This window comes from Papaver somniferum, chromosome 3 (genome assembly GCF_003573695.1).
Source record: "Papaver somniferum cultivar HN1 chromosome 3, ASM357369v1, whole genome shotgun sequence".
Classification (NCBI taxonomy): Eukaryota; Viridiplantae; Streptophyta; class Magnoliopsida; order Ranunculales; family Papaveraceae; genus Papaver; species Papaver somniferum.
The window spans coordinates 65,395,121-65,405,924 of NC_039360.1; the positions used below are offsets into that span (position 1 = coordinate 65,395,121).

Below are 10,804 nucleotides of genomic sequence, written 5' to 3' on the forward strand. Positions count from 1 at the left end.
AACTCCCCCAACTCCTCCGAGGACTAACCCCCTATTAAAATTTAGGGTGTTATTCTAGCTAATGTGGACCAATCTGGATACTAGATTAGAAGATCATAGGACTTAGCCTTGGACACCGTCCGGAAAGGTTTCAGACTTCACATGATCGCTCTTGAAGTTTTCCACGGTGAGTGCAGAAAGATTGTTTTGGAACCGGGACGGCCACTAAAGCTCTGGAATCCAAGTCTGTACGACATCACCGCTCTGCTTCCCCGTCCTCTCTGTTTATCCAATCACTCTCTCTCTCTTTTCTCCTGTCACATAAAATGTATACTAAGGTTTAGCATCATCTTCTGCCATTTTATTTTCCCGGTCTGATTCCTTTTCAAGGAGATAAGCTAATCAGCGAGCTTGCAAAAAAACAAAATCTGTGCAATTTAATCAAGGTGAACTACTTCCTTGTTTTAAACTTTTTTTTATCGAAGCAATGAAAATTACTAAGCTACTCTAATAGTTGGAGAAAACTATCGGCTTAGGGTCTTAGGTTTTCCAATTTGGCAAATCGAATTATGAAGTCTAGATTAGTGATGTTGCATTTTTGTAGATTCTAGGTTGAATATGGCTTGTTCAATTTCTCATATGAAGGAGACACATTTTATTTGGGGTATGTTTCCGCTGTAGTGAAAGGAAATTGGAAAGATCTGGTGAAGCCTGATAGTAGTTCTAGCTTCACACCCACAATCATAAATAAGATTCTGGTTCGGCTTTCAGAAGAGGGGGAGTCTCTTTCATGGGCATTTTATAAATGGGCAGAATGCATTCCTCATTACAAGCATTCGTTGCATTCTAACTGGACTATGATTCATATCCTCACTAATCAGAAACAGTTCATAATTGCACAAAACTTGCTTGAGAGTATTGCCCGTAAGGATTTCCTTTCGTCTCCTTTAGTTTTAAATTCACTTATAAGCACCCAAAATGATCCCAATTTAAATTCACATATCTTGAGTTGGCTTGTAATTTTTTATGCTCAATCAAAGATGATTCAAGATGCAACTCAAGTGTTTGAGCAAATGCGGGTGAACAATTTAAGACCTCATCTGCATGCTTGTTCTGCATTGTTGAATGCGTTGGTGAAGGCTAGACTCACTGATACAACATGGAAAACTTATAAGCAAATGCTTCTAATTGGGGTTGTTCCAAATATTCATATCTTCAATGTTCTGATCCATGCGTGTTGCAATTCGGGGGATGTGGAGAGGGCAGACAAATTGTTGAACAAGATGGAATCAAAGCGTATTCTTCCCGATCTTTTCACTTACAACACATTGATCTCACTTTTCTGCAAGAAGGGAATGCACTATGAAGCTTTGGATGTTCAAGAGAGAATGATAAGAGAAGGAATAACTCCTGATATTATTACATACAATTGTCTTATTTATGGATTCTGTAGACAAGGTAAAATGAAGGAGGCTTTGAGGTTTCTAAGGGAAATTAAAAGCGCTGAGCCAAATCAGATAACATATACTACACTCATTGATGGTTATTGTCGAGTGAATAACCTCGAGGAAGCTTTACGGTTGCGTGAGGAAATGGAGAGAAAGGGCTTGCAACTAGGAATTGTTACTTACAATTCAATCCTTAGGAAGCTGTGTGAAGAAGGAAACACGAAAGATGCAAATCATCTCTTGAATGAAATGAGTGACAAGAAAGTCGAACCTAATAATATCACCTGTAATACCTTGATTAATGCTTACTGCAAGAAACGAGATATGGTGTCTGCATGTAGATTTAGGATCAAAATGTTGGAAGGTGGATTGACCCTTGACCAGTTTACGTACAAGGCTTTGATTCATGGATTCTGCAACGTCCAGGATATGGACAGCTAAACAGCTCCTTTTCGAGATGCTTGATGCAGGTAATAAAGACCAGCTTGATATTTACCTTGAAATTTCATGACTAGCATTTATGCTGTTTACAAGATAATGTAGGCTTTTTACACGTACTTAGCATTAGATGTAAAAGTGTGGTGAAATTGTTCATTTCAATGGAGTTCAGTAACCTCATTTTGCACCAGTGAACCAGATTGTCACATCAATCATTCTGTGGGTTATACTTTCATGTTGTTTTCGGTTTCGTATATTTCTTTCCTTGTGCAATCATGGCTTCTAAAATAATTTTATACCTTCTTGATTTTTTCTTCCTTTGAGTTCAGTGGATTCTAAATAGGTTTTTCTTTTCACTTGCAAACAATGAATTACAGGATTATCACCAAGTTACAGTGTATATTCATGGCTGGTTGATGGTTACTGCAATCAAAAGAATGAAGACTCTGTCCTAAAACTCCCGGATGAGCTCATGGAAAGAGGCTTCTCTGTAGGTATTCCAGTTTACAGGGCGCTTATACGTAGGCTATGTAAGAGAGAGAAAATTGAATGTGCTCAAAATCTATGCAACCTTATGGAAGGGAAGGGAATATCTGGTGATACTATTGTTTACACTAGCCTGGCATATGCCTACTTAAAAGCTAGGAAAATGTCAGCGGCTTCTGATATGTTGGATAGCATGGCTAAGAGGAAATTATTGATTACGCCTAAAATATATGAATCCTTCAGTGCTTCTTATGCCGGCGATGGCGATGTCCTACGCCTACTATGGGATGAGGTTGTTGTAAGAGGCCTGGTGATGAAGAAAGTTCTCAACCTCATGCTATAATTGATCTTGGAAACATCTTAGAAGGTCAAGTTCAATAATATGGATGTTGCTTATCATGGGACCAAATGGATGCCATTATGGACAACTGTAAGTAGTTTGCTTACTAAGAATCTGAGATTCTATGCATGCTTTTCATTTGTTTCCCCTAGTTTATGGTGAAGTATAAATTCATTGTTCGACTTGTTCTAAAATATTTTCTTTGAACATGATTACACTATCAAAAGTATTTCAATCTTACATTCAAACCGGGAAGCATGAACATTTCCAGTCAATGACCTATTAATACATGGAGTTATTGTAGTGTTTGTGTTAATGCGCATATGCTCTGATATGTGAACCATGAATGAGTGGATGTGGTTGTTTCTTAGAACAGGGTAAAAGTGTCTCTGATTCTCTGGTATTTCCTATTGATAGTTTCTTCTCCACCTCTCTTTCACCTGATCTTTTATTGGTAAAGCAGGGTTCAGTACAGTTTTCTGGGGATTCAGACTAATGTTTTAGCTCGTTTTTTTTTTTTTTTTTTTTTTTTTGTAACCTAGAAAATAAAGTAGGCACTGATTGATTTATCACTTCATACATATGAACAATTGGATAGTAATAAACAAGCAAGAGATCTTCTACCTTTCCATATGCAAGTTTGTGAGTAAGCATATAGTGATGCACTTTCAGTGCCCTCAACCTCATTTGTGTTTCAAAGCAATGTGGTATGACTGACTCGTGCCACTTTCAAATTCTACACCAGTAGTAGTAGGTCCATTCAGGTCAGCAGTTACATGGTTAAAGGTTCGGGTGTGCAGCTATTGCTGAAGTCCAAATCTGGGAAAAGACTGTTATTCAATTCCACAGATATCTTACATAAAGATCAATGGTCTTGCTTTACAGGCTCTACACCAATAGTAAACTGTGGCATTAGAGACATTCTACAAATGAGATACATGTGTTTTTGTTTCTTACGGAAAAGCTTTAACTTTTCTCTGTTTCAAACAATTAATTTTTGAAATTGGGGATGATATTAAGGAGATAAAAATAACTTCATTTTTGTCTGTTATCATTCATCGTTGAATCTGGGAAGATTTTAAGATTGCACACTGCATTCTTTTCTCTCTTTCAGATCCCACTTCTTTTGATTCCTTAATTTCTAATAAATTTATCCTCTGTTATTGTTTCAGCCTTTGTTAAGCCTCGTGTTTTTAGTGAGTATCAAAGATGTCATCTTTTCTTAATTTTGCGTATTATATGATGTGAATCTTGATAATGTTTTTGCACTCAAAAGGACCCATCTTTTTCCTTTGTGACTTTGAGTTCAATGGCGGTTCCTGTTTTATGTTTTTTTTTTCTTTCCTGTGATGGATTTTCTAGGAATTGTTAAAACCTTTTTTTTGTCTTAAAATGAGTTCAGATCTGGTGGATGTCTGATTGCTGCTTTGGGTGTGTTCAGGGACTATTAAGATGGAGGTGGTGAATTCTGATGCTGTCATGAACTACAACCAGATGCTGTCAGCCTAATCTGTGCATATCGAGGATTGGGACTGCTTATGCTCGCCTTAAATCGAATGGTTGAAATGGTCAGCAGAAGAAGCTACAGTTCCATAGGCTAGCTCCCCGGTCCTGTCAGTGAGCTTACGTTGTGCTATATTGCTATTGGTAAAGTTGGTACTCGTTCCATCTTTTAGTCCTTAATTTATATCATAGTTTGAAAAATCCGATAAAAGAAAAATTAGGATGGACAGTTGGACACACAACAGAATCACACAAACAGGACACAAAATTACATCGACACTGTAAATCTGGAAAACCCTCAATGCTTGGCCAAATTTCACTGTAATCTACAACAAATTTAATTGTACCCCTCGGATGAGGGTGATCCATCTGATGTGAGTTTTTATAGTGCATGAAGTCTTAACCCAATTTGAGTTAGGTTGGATTAAAGTGGCCTTCTCCAATTATTTGAGCTTGAATGATTTACTTGTTGTAGATACTAGCTTGGATGAACCATTGATCATCTCTCGTTCCTTTTTGGACATTATTGATTTCACTTATGGGTTGTCTAAATTACGTTTTCTTATAATTTGGTCTGTGTAAGTTCTGTAAAAGACCTCAAACTTCGCATCTACCTGTGAGTCAATAGGCACTCCAGTAGTGGAACATACGGCAGGGAGATATACCACCAGTATGTTCTCAAGTTTTAGCCACTGAGAAAATCAGTGTCCTGCACTGAAAGCGTCATACGTCCACTAGAGGATGTTGGTTAAGATTCCCAAGATGATGCGCATGCAATGCAACCACCAATGCAAGGGGGAAACTCCATAGAAAGGCTTACTTGGATATCAGTACAGGTGTTAGTTCTTGAGATCATCTCAAACTGTATGGATCTGAAATACATAGACTTGTCAGGCTGTTGGGATGTTATGCTTGCTCACTATGGCCCAACAGGAAAAATCCCCTGGACTGCAAGTAATTGGGCCAGTTGCAGACAAAGGAGTTTCTGGAAGTGAAAACTACAGGGAGAGTCGGGAGACCCATTCTTCGGATCTTTCCCACTGTGAAACCCACACTCAGAAAAGTTCAGGCGCACACCCATTTTCTGGGGTAAAATTTCTCCCACTCCCAGAATCTAAAATTATTTCTTCGCTTATTCTTCCTCGTTTTTCTTTTATTCTTCTAAATTGATTTGGAGATGAAGAAACTGTTTAGAAGCAGAAATCGAAATAGAGCTACATCAACAATCGATCCTACAAGATAAATTCTCCTCTTGCTTCTTCATTCTACTCATACAATTTTTAGATCTGGTTATTTTTAAACAAAGTTTTGGAAAGAGTTTACAAAACTCATGAATTGATTTCCTCTTCAACGCAAGTTTTAAAACGAGTTTTGAATGCAGATTTGATTTCAGTGAATCGTATTTCACAAACCCATTGGATAAAGTTTGAAAACATTGGATATCAAAGTTTCGATACTGATTTGGGGATTTCTTCCCACGAACAAAATCTGATGGTTTCACTCTTCGTATGGCAGATATTATCAAAAGTTCTGACTTAATTGATTGCTTGAGGCGAAGAAACAAGACAACTTCTACAATCCCAGCTACAGACATATTAGTTTCAATACTGATGTATTTGATTCTGTTTCTGAATGGATTGAAATATGGAACTTATTTGTTCCACGAATACCATTTGCTAGAATTAGTATTTCATCCAGTTATACCATTGTTGAATTTCTACAAATCATTCCCAAATGTTGGATTATTTGTGTTCTTCACTCTTTATCTTGGGATTGTTAGAGACAGAAATTTCAGTAGATTTTTTTAGGTTTAATTCATTACAAGTTATGATTATGGATTTCATGTTTGTTGTTCCTGAATTGATTAGGAAAGTGTTGCTGAGTGCGGATACAATGGAAGAGATTGGGTTTAAGTTTGGATTGTTGAAAATTAGTCATGATGTTACCTTTATGCTGACTGTTGCCTCGTTTGTTTACGCGTTTTGCAAGTGTGTTCTTGGTAGGATACCTGAATTTCCTGGTGTTACTCATGCTGTTGAATGGCAGATTTTCGCTATTGATAGGCAACTCTGAAGAAAAATTGGGGAAGGACATTTTGTTTTAGAAGATAATTTGCACGACATGTGTTTGATTTTTGTGAGGGGATCTGCGTTATGTCGAGTTCACATTGTTGCGTGCTACCACTATGCTGTGTTATAAAGACCAGGCAGCCACCTTTGGTTACTGCATTATATGGAATTCACATTGCTGCTGCTACTATTGTGACAGAAGAGGACTTGAAGATGGATAAATGCTTTGTCGTTTTTATTTTTCTAGATCATTGTATGATATCAACTTGCATCTTGGGATATTTAGAGTAAACTTGGGTCTAATTTATGAAGCTAATGGTATAATGAATCACATCTCTAATTTCTAGTCTCTTTGATTTATCTGAACTGTTATCAGACGTTATTGTTGCATAACTTGTTATGCACCTACAATAATATCTACATGACATGGTATGCAATCATGAAAGTGGATGCATAACCTGTTATGTATCCGAAAATATGACTGCATAATGCATTATGCATCGAGAAAATTGTTGCATAATCTTTTATGCATCGAGAAAATAGATGCATAACCTAATATGCATCATTTAAATATGGTTGCATAACGCATTATGCATCAATTTTTTCTGTGCGAACTAAAATCAACCAAAACAATGGTTACATAACTTGTTATCGATGTACATAACTTGTTATGCAGTCGAAAAAATTGTTGCATAATTCGTTATGCATCTGCATAATGTGTTATGCATCTTTTTTGGAGGCTGCATAATGAATATGCAGTCAGTTTTCGAAATTTTTCCCTAAAACGATGACCACCTCCGATTTTTTCGTGAAAAACAAAATTTTGATATTGTTGTTTTTACTCGTTGCGTAGCTCTCTTTAAAAGATTTCCAACGATATAAAATTTGTAAAATTCCAAGGCGCGGATTTTTAGATATGTTATATCGAAGTTGTGTTGCCAATTATACCCCTGAAAAATTAGGATGCATAACGAGTTATCCCTGAAAAACAGTATGCATAACACGTAATGCAGATGCATAAATCGTCATGCAGACAAGTTTTAATAATTTCGGATAATTGTGGGTGTCACGGAAATAATTATGGGTGTCACGGTACCCAAAATTAATTGTGGGTCTCACAATGAATTTTTTTTTTTTGGGGTCTCCCCCTAATTTTCCCAATTCGTTATTAATCCCTCCGTTCCTTTTTAATAGGCTGGTTTTGTTTTTGGAAAAATTTAAGGAAATTAAGAGAACTAATCATTGAAAGTGGTCCTCATGACACTTGTCAATAAAAGAAGTGAAGTGAAATGGTCCCCATGACACTTGTCAGCAAAAGAAGTAAAGTGAAATGGTCCACATGACACTTGTCATCAAAAGAAGTTAAAAGAAAAGTGGTCCCAGAAAAATAAAGTAACAATTGACTTTCCCAATTAGGAAACCAGCCTATTTTTTTTGAAACATTTATTTATAAAACCAGCCTATTAAAAAGGAAATATGTAGAGAAATACAAATTTGCGTGTGTTTTCATCAGATTGTTTCTTAAAATTCTTTAAAATTATTTTACACTGTCGCCATACTTTTGTCAATTTTTGTTGTTACATTTAGACATGCACGTGGAGAGGATCCTGCGATCATTTTGAGAACAGGACCGGCTCTGAGCACCACATTGTGCATATTTTTCCTCTTGGATCCGGTTTAATTAAAAACATCCAGCACTTTTAACAGATTAACGAGTACTCTTACAAGATGTATGCTGTAATGCAGTGTATAGTCACCGATTTCCACTATTAATCTCCCTGGCTAAATTGGGACCTATGCCATTTAATTGGGGTTTATGGATTTCTTCATCCACCCAATAGATAATGATAAGTGGTGTCTAAAGATTGTAAAATTACAAAATTAATCTTAACTTTAATTATTCTAACACAAATACAAATACAAAATCATTACTTAATTAACAAATACAAAAATTATTAATCAAAACTCAACTTCCATCAAAATTAAAACTAAATCCTAATCAATCACAAACAACAATTATAATCTAATTTCATTTTGGTTTACCAAAAAAAAAAAAATTCTCAAAAACAGACAATTCAAGTGATTGAGTTAAATCCCTTTAACCCCTTCCTTCTAAGAGATACTCTACAATGATTTACCTCTAAAACTTTGAAATTCGCTCATCAAGGATTTCTGAAAATCACATAATCGGTTTATATATAAACCATAGTAATCCGAATCGGATTTTACTGTGAACCTACATACCCCGATTCTGGGTTGATGTGATGAACATCAATTATAATCGGATTACGTTAATACACAAATAAACCGATTCTTGATTCATGTTCGGATCATTTTGGACCATATGTAATCCGATTGTTTAGTTAAAAGTCTCTGTATCCGATAATCGGATTTCTTTATACTTCATATAAACCGATTCTGAAAAAGCTGCAACAAACTATTTCAGGAATCGAACTTTATAAATAAACTTAAAGTCCGATTCTGGAACAAATTTCATGAGTCTAAGTTTCCCAAAAAAACAAAACCACTTTCATTCATTAAGCTTGGTTCAAGTTTGCAAAATACAATATAAGAAAGCGACAAAATATAAGCATCTGATAGATCAAGTTTTTAGCATAAGAAAAATACTCATTCCAACAAATGGAGACCCTCGAATTGATTCGACTCGATCAATTCCTCCCATCGCATCATGTTGGCATCGTATTTTTTAAGCCACTCCTTGGTGAGCTCCGAGACCTCATTTAACTTATATAGCGGTGGTAATGGACAATCATCACGTACTCTAAGACCAATGTAATGTATGTTGTTATGGTTGAATAAAACAATTCTCCGATCCTTAAGAGATTCATCCCAAATGTTGTATTTGGTGCGAATGTATAACATAATCCCTTACCAAATAGATGAACAACGCAACTCCATGTTTCCGCCAAGAGATGACCACATAAAGGCATCTGCATCCAATGCGCTCGGGTAATTGGTCCATTCCCCTTTGGCCCTTGTACTCTAACAACCATTTTTTCAAAAATCACTTCTTTGTCTTCTCTTGTTTTTCCTTCCTTCATTATTGATATGTAAAATTCCTTGTCTTCTTGTAGGCGCAAGACCATCATCTTTCTAAAATATTGACATTGGGTTAGGTTCTCATCGTCCGCCAAACTTATATGGCCTATTTGTTCCGATGCAACGTGATAACCACAATTCCCATCCGCATCCACGTCGTCGGTGGATAACACATATGGCTTAATGATTTCAGGAAGTTTCGATTAATACTCCTCGAATATGGTGTAACAAGTTCGATGGGGTCTACCTCGTTCATCCCTAGGAGTGCTTCCATCACCAAGAGCGGCCCTTAGAGTCACCATTGAACCCTTTTGTCTTGATTTTCCCTTCCATTCACGTAACCTTGATACTCATGTTGTACTCGCTTGACTCTCTTGAGAATGAACGATTAGATTATTTGGCGATTGACTCTCTTGAGAAGGATCGATTGGATCCACATGTTGCGAAGGAGCGATTTGATCCTCATGTTGCGAAGGAGCGCTTGTCCCGCTTTCTCCTTTCTTTGGTCAACCCCTTTTCCTTTTAGCCGGTGCCTCTTCATTCTCAATTTGTGGAGGGACGTTTGAAAATTTTGTCTTCTCTTGTCCGCTACTTGCCTCACTTTCTCCCTTCTTTGGTCGACCCCTTTTCTTTGGAACCTTCGCCTCTTCATTCTCAATGTGTGAAGGAACGTTTGAAACATTTGTCTTGGCTTGTGCGCTACTTGTCCCGCTTTCCCCCATCTTCGGTCGACCCATTTTCTTTGGAACCTTTGCCTCTTCATATTTAGCATCTTCATTCTCATGTCGACAAAGGATTATTCCGGTACTCATTGCAACCTTAAACTCCTGCCTTTCTTGCTTCCTATCCATGTTGGAAGGTGGTCTACCCGTAGGCGGTAGCACCGTTGGTTCTCCGACCGGTACCATATGTGGGTTCGCGGCTAGTTTTAAGTCGTACATCAAAACTTTTCTTCCCAAGCCATTCTTTTTTTTTTTTGCAAATTTCTCGATGATTTCCCTTCCAATATCCGTGTCCACAAAAGATTCGAGTGGTTCTTCGGTTGGGGGTGGTTTGAAAGTAAGTTGCTTCCAAAACGGATCAATGATTTCAAAAGGAATTCTTTGCTGGTACTTCGCGATCATGTGACGACACGGAAATCCGAAGGCCATCATCGTCATACATTTGCATTGAATTCTTCTTATCCCCATCTCCTTATCCACATAATATTTGTAATCCTTCATCATATAAATGATTGCCCAGTGAGACACCCTATAATTTAAACTTCTAATCAACCGATGGTGTTCCTTGTAGCTTCTGATGATTTTCATCCTACTCTTTTCCATTTGAGCAGTTATCTTGGTGATATCGTCCTTGGTGTATTCATGGATGGCTTCTTGTAATGTAACCACGGTGTTTTGGCTCCCTCGGAGCAAGCTTTTCAAACGTCCATGAGATCCTTCCGCGATACTTGTCGCTTCATTCTTGTAATGCATGTGTTG

The 10,804-nt window shown here is 37.1% G+C and overlaps 1 pseudogene; it reads left to right on the forward strand.

The window, feature by feature from the left end:
• The first annotated feature begins 305 nt into the window (after positions 1-305).
• Positions 306-4,774, forward strand: LOC113359528 (annotated as a pseudogene).
• The last annotated feature ends 6,030 nt before the right edge of the window (positions 4,775-10,804 follow it).